Below are 6,762 nucleotides of genomic sequence, written 5' to 3'. Positions count from 1 at the left end.
CTCAGACGAGGAAGAAGAAGAGGGGATGAAGGGATCGAAGCTGAATGGGCCATCATTAAGGAAGCCTACACAAGCACATGCGAGGAGGTTCTAGGAAGGGTAAAGAAAGAGAGGAAGGCATGGATGAGTCAGGACACATGGGAGAAAGTGGAGGAAAGACGTAACCTGAAAGCAAAGATAGACAACAGTAGAACCAGAAACCAGAAGGCCACCGCTATGAAGCTCTATAACAACGCAGACCGGAATGTAAAGAGAAGTTGTAGGAGAGACAAAAGGAAGTGGATCTCTGACATCGCCACTGAGGCAGAAGAGGCTGCTTCCAAACAAGACATGAAAACCCTCTACAGAATCACACAGACCCTTAGTGGTAGAAGGAGACAAATCAACAAACCGGTCCAAGACAAAGATGGTAAACTGCTTGTCGCTAAAGAAGAACAGATGGAACGCTGGAAAGAACACTTCAAAGACATCCTCAATAGACCACCTCCACTAGATCCACCAGAAATCGAACCACACGAGGAAGAACTACAGATCCGTACAGGTCCTCCAAGCAAAGCAGAAATACGCAAGGCCATAGCATCATTAAAGAATGGTAAAGCTGCAGGACCTGATTTCATACCCGCAGAGGCATGGAAAGAGGCAGGTGAACTGTCTGTCGAAGTGCTACATCCCCTCCTTAAGAGAATTTGGCAGGAAGAGAAGATTCCCCAAGACTGGCAAAAAGGTACCATCATCAAGTTACCAAAGAAAGGAGATCTAACAGATTGTAAGAACTGGCGGGGTATTATGCTCATCTCAGTTGCAAGCAAGATATTGTGTAGAGTGATCCTCAATCGAACGGCAAATGCGATGGAATCCAGATTAAGAGACAACCAAGCTGGCTTCCGCCCGAACAGATCGTGTAGTGACCAGATAGCAACCTTGAGGATAATAGTGGAACAGTCCATCGAGTTTAACTCGCAACTCTACGCTGTTTTCATTGACTATGAAAAAGCATTTGATTCTGTTGATAGGACCACACTATGGAAAATCCTTGCCCATTACGGAATCCCAGGAAAGATCATCAACATGGTCAAGGTCTTCTATGCCAACTTCCAAGCACAAGTGCTACATGAAGGAGATCTAACAGCGCCATTCAACATGACAACAGGAGTGAGACAGGGATGTCTCCTGAGCCCACTACTCTTCATAACTGCACTTGACTGGATCATGGGGGAAACTACAAGAGAGGGAAGGACAGGGATACAGTGGACTTTACTGAACATGTTGGATGATCTTGACTTCGCTGATGATCTTGTCCTCCTGAGCCACAGCATTCACCAGATGAGGGATAAGACAAAGAAGCTGGAGCAAAACTCCAGTACAGTGGGACTCGGAGTTAATGCAAAGAAAACCAAGGAAATGCGAGTAAAAACAACTGGGAATGCCAAACCCGTATGCTGTAGGGGAGAGGAACTAGAAACAGTAAGGGAATTTACTTACCTTGGAAGTGTCATCACTAACGATGGAGGATCGAGCAAAGATGTGGATGCCCGCATTGGAAAGGCTAGAACTGCATTTGCCCAACTGAAGCCAGTTTGGAGATCTAAAAGCTTCTCGCTGAAAACCAAGCTTAGAATGTTCGAGTCCAACGTAAAATCTGTTCTGCTGTACGGATGTGACACATGGGGATTGACAAAACACAACATGAGTAAGCTACAGGTGTTTGTAAATGCAAGACTCCGGTACCTTCTTGGGATCTGGTGGCCCAGAAAGATTAAGAATCAGGAACTGTTGGAAATAACAGGCCAGGAACCCATAGAAATTACGATTAGAAGAAGGAAGTGGCGTTGGATTGGTCACACACTACGAAAACCGCCAAAGTCCATAACAAGAACAGCCCTAGACTGGAACCCACAGGGGAAACGTCACAGAGGCAGACCCCGCCTCTCCTGGAGAAGAGGCGTGAAGAAAGACCTGGAGAGAGCGAACACAACCTGGCAAGAAACCAAGAAGATAGCGACGAACCGGAGACGCTGGAGACTACTCACTGAGGCCCTATGCTCCCGAGTGGGCGAAGAGGACTAAGTCAAGTTAAGTCAAGTCACCGTGCAAGTCTAAACCTGAAGCAGTCAGTTACAGGATGAAAGGTTCAAAATTCAGTGGAAAGGTTGAAACAATAGAAAAAGGAGCACAAAAAATGGCAATTAAAAGCGGTGCAACCAAGCAGAGTCACAAGATGATTCAAGGCTATTGTTGAGTAGAAAGGTCCAAAGTCCGAAGAAGGTTGACGTATAATGCAATTAAAAGCAGTGCAAGTTTAAGGATGAAAGCTTAAGGCTAAGGCAAGGAAAAAGAGTTTGTGAAAGCAGTGACAGAGAGAGTATTACTGATTATTAAGTCATGTATACAGAGAAGATTTAACAAGAATGAAGTGGGTGTTGAAGGATAGAAATGTAGGCAAGTGTGTGTACTTGGGACTGTTGGAAATGGTTGTGTTGCTACACAAATAAACTATACTCACAACCCCAGGGCTGCTTTGCTGGCCAAAGTCTGGTCCTTCCTTCCTTCCACCATCGGTCATGTGGAGAGAGAAAAACGAAAAGTCAGAAGTACTGTCACAAGAAACTTTGATCAGGAACACAGTACAATGATGAATTTTATACCAAGTCATAATGAGGACAAAGATCAAATTTTTTATGACCACTGTCGCCTTCATCAGGATAATTAATGACCAATCACTTCCAAACATAATGATCACGCGAGTTGCAGTTACGGATATGTGGCGTCAGCAATTAATCCAACACACCAGGGAGTTCACTCTCACGAGTTTATATTCAGAAGCGATCGGTCATTAATTATCCTGATGAAGGTGACAGTGGTCATTGAGAATTAGTGATCTCGTGTTCAGAAAAAATTGAAGTGAAAACCTGAGAATGAACATTAAATTGGTGTGGCCTTAGTAAAAGAAATGCAAATTGTAATAGATTGTGGAATACTCTACTTACTTTTGGAGTTTTTATTTCCCTCTGTGTCTTCAAGTCATTTGGTTGCTGAGCCGTCGTCACAGTTTCTCCCAGTCAGGACAGCTGACCCTCAGGACACACCTAAGGATATGAAAGGATAATTAGTGTGATGGAAATACATCCCCAAGCTCTAGAAAATTGCTTTTGATAGAGGTGTTTTTCATCTCAGTTTTTAATACATCTGAGGTAATGAAAAAAAAATGTACTAGTAAGTCATGAATTTGAAAGCATTGTCTCACCTGTACAAACTCTTCCCTGTGTCTTCATCAGTCAACTGGTTTGCTGACAGAAGTCGCCCGTCATCACAGGTTTCTCCCAGTCCGACAGGAACGTCACGACATACCTAACTATATGAACATTTTCAAATACATTGAGTGACCATAAAAGATTATAAATATGCACTATTAAACTACATTTATTTCTTTGCTTAGGTAATATGTACACGGTGGAAATAGTAATCTGTTATCTCTCTGAGTTTCTACCATGTGGAAAAAAAAGTTGTTAAGCATTGTCTCACCTGTACATTAACTCTTCACTTCACTTGACTCGTGTCTTCAACTTCAAATCAACTGTCAAGTGAGCCCTCATCTGGTCTGGTTTGAACAGGAACATCACGACCGCTGACCCTCAGGACACACCTAAATGAAAAGAACAATTGATGCAAGGCAAGTATGGACAACTAGTAACCAGGTAAAAATGATCAACCCTTACACATGACCTTTTATTTGCCTCTGCCTAGAAATGTTTATAAGTGCTCAAAGATGACTAGTCAATGACATCCATTCAAATAAAGCAACACAAAGTAATAGTGAAACATATTTTGCTGGTAGTGTGTTACTTGTATAAAGTTTAATGAGTTTAAAGAGTGCTGAAGTCAAAAGAATCGATATTCTATACTATATAATGTTTCACCTATGGATGATGCTGTCTTGTTGACTTATTTATAATTTGCTCTTCCAAATCCCCTGGTCTTCACCAAGACAGTCTTGTCGGGTTTAGACGGAGGTCAACGTCATCACTACTGCATCAGTCAGCAGCCACCTAACTATGCAGGGATTACAAGTTACATACTTGCCTCAAATGATATGAAGTAAATGGTAGGTAAAATACACAATTCAGATTTCTCTCACCTGATATTCATCTAGAGTCTTCAAATCTCCTTGTCTGGTCTAATCTTCTCTTGTCAAGTTCAGACAGGAGTCCTCACTACTGTATCAGTCAGCAGCCACCTAACTATACAGACATTACAAGTTACATACTTGTCTTAACATGAAGTCTAAAATAAGAGGTAAAATGAAGAATTCTGATTTTTCTCACCTGATATTCATCTAGTCTTTGAATCTCCAGGTCTGGTCTGGTTCAATCTTCTCTTGTCAGGTTCAGACAGGAGTCATTACTACTGCATCAGTCAGCAGCCACCTAACTATACAGACATCACAAGTTACCACAATGATTACCCAAATAATACCAAATAGTTGTAGGTTATAATATAGAACTAGATGTTTCTCACCTGGTGCCTCTGTCATCACATCTCTCATCACGTCGTGTACAAAATGAACACCTGCACAAGTCACCGACCCTCAGAATGCTGCTGACCCAGACAGGATTCTATAAAAAAAATAAAGGATACGTTGATAATGCTTTGTAATCATACAGGACGAAAACTCTAACCCCTTCAACTCAAACTACAAGTGGAATACTACTCCGTGCAAAAAGTTTGAGAACGGCAATACAGGATTTTCACATGCACCATGTTGGATTATAGTTAAACATGATGCTACTGTTAAACATGATGCTACTGTTAAACGTGATGCTACTGTTAAACATGATGCTACAGTTAAACATGATGCTACTGTTAAACATGATGCTACTGTTAAACATGATGCTACTGTTAAACATGATGCTACAGTTAAACATGATGCTACTGTTAAACATGATGCTACAGTTAAACATGATGCTACAGTTACCTGGTTGCCGAGATTCATATGATTAATATTATAACGTCAATGGCGACATCCATGCGTTATCAATTTTTTTATTGAAACATATAATGACAAGACGTGGTGGCGACACACTCAAGTTACGTCTTATATTCATGTCGCCACCAGACAATACGTAATACAAGCAAGCAAAGCCCAAATTATCAAATCAATCAATAAACTAGTGAAACAAATACATAAACACTGACAGGATCGATCAAGACACTACAAGAAACGATTTGATTCCAACAAAAATGTCTGCACATGCAGCAGTATTTGAGTATTGTACATTGTTGACAGAAAAGAAGAAACTCTTAAAAATAAATGTACTAGAATATCATCTGAAAGATCATCCAAGTCAGTAATAAAACCAATCAGTGTTTTCAAGTTGCCACAGCGTAGTTAACTGTAGTGTTTGGTCATTACAAATTACTGAATCAGTCTAAAATAAAAGTTTTTTTTTTAATTATGCATGATACATGTACAGAAGAATGAAAGTAAGGTCGATTGGACTGAACTTTCCAGATTTTTGGTGCTTATTTCGGCTCCTAGCCTTGAAGCTTTGAGGACCCCGCCTTGTTTACTCGAGCTTTCACGGTGGTAAAATCTTGGCTGCAAAGTTCCCACATTTCATAGAACCCGAACTGTGTTCGATCGTGTTCGATCTGGGCAATTCGAATCGAACCCACGTTCTATTTCAGGGTCACCTACGGTCATTTACAATAAAGCGGCAAAGCAAGCCTTTCTGCCTCCGTGCCTTGCAACAGATAAAAAACAACACTTTTCTATAGATACAAACAGTTTCCTGGACAGTACATGTCCGCTATCATTTGTTTGTGGACATGTAACATATAGCGAAGCTACTGTCATATCCTTGGGTGACCTTGAATACTGTAATGATTCTTTTCACCAGTATGAATGACACAATGCGGACTTTTGGTCGACATGACATGTCTGCAAAACTCGTTTTAACCTGCAAGCATGGAGAGTCAAGCATACCCCATTCACGGCTCAAAATGACCGTTACAGTTGTCCCGAAAATCGTGTTTTAGGGATTTTTTAAAAATGACCTCAATTTTGAATTATGGGTAATTTACTGCGAAAAATGTAAAAAAAATCAATTTTTTCACCAATATGTCGACAAAAACTAGACTTAAAATCGGAAATTAAAAAATCCCTAAAACACGATTTTTGATCTTATTCCCAGTCGTCGAAAAATATAAAAATCGGGGACCTGGGGTGATATACGTAGCCAGGTTAAAACGATGTTTGCCTAAAAACATGACATGACATGTGGTCGGAAACCCGAAAAAAATCGTCTTTCGGAGAGAAATTTTGCAAAATCAATGATTTAACATAAACAACTAATATTAAAAGGATGTTAAGGCAATAATTTCATTTTAATTTGACGAAATTTACTATTAAATCCTTTTTGTTTATTTTCAAGTGTTTTACGGGTAGTCCAAAACAGGCCAAAATAGCGCTTTGTAACCCGATACTTTTTAGAACACGCCTAGCAATGGGAAAGAATACCGTAGTGACAGACCGCCGTGTTTTGGCGGGAACAACAGAAATATTAATTTATGCACACGTGCACATTCCAACAGATGTTTCGAACCACGTGGAGAAGTCAGTTTTTTTCTACAATTCAAAACGTAACGTTGCAAAATTGACAAAAAGACGTAGTACACATTTTAATACAATGTACTCTATATGCTGCACATGGAAAATGCTAAAGAAAACGCTGCAAACTGTGACTTTTTCAAAGCGTGTTTTAA

This window comes from Branchiostoma belcheri, unplaced genomic scaffold (assembly GCF_001625305.1).
Source record: "Branchiostoma belcheri isolate BF01 breed outbred unplaced genomic scaffold, Haploidv18h27 scaffold60, whole genome shotgun sequence".
NCBI classification, from domain to species: Eukaryota; Metazoa; Chordata; class Leptocardii; order Amphioxiformes; family Branchiostomatidae; genus Branchiostoma; species Branchiostoma belcheri.
This window is presented reverse-complemented; position numbering follows the sequence as displayed.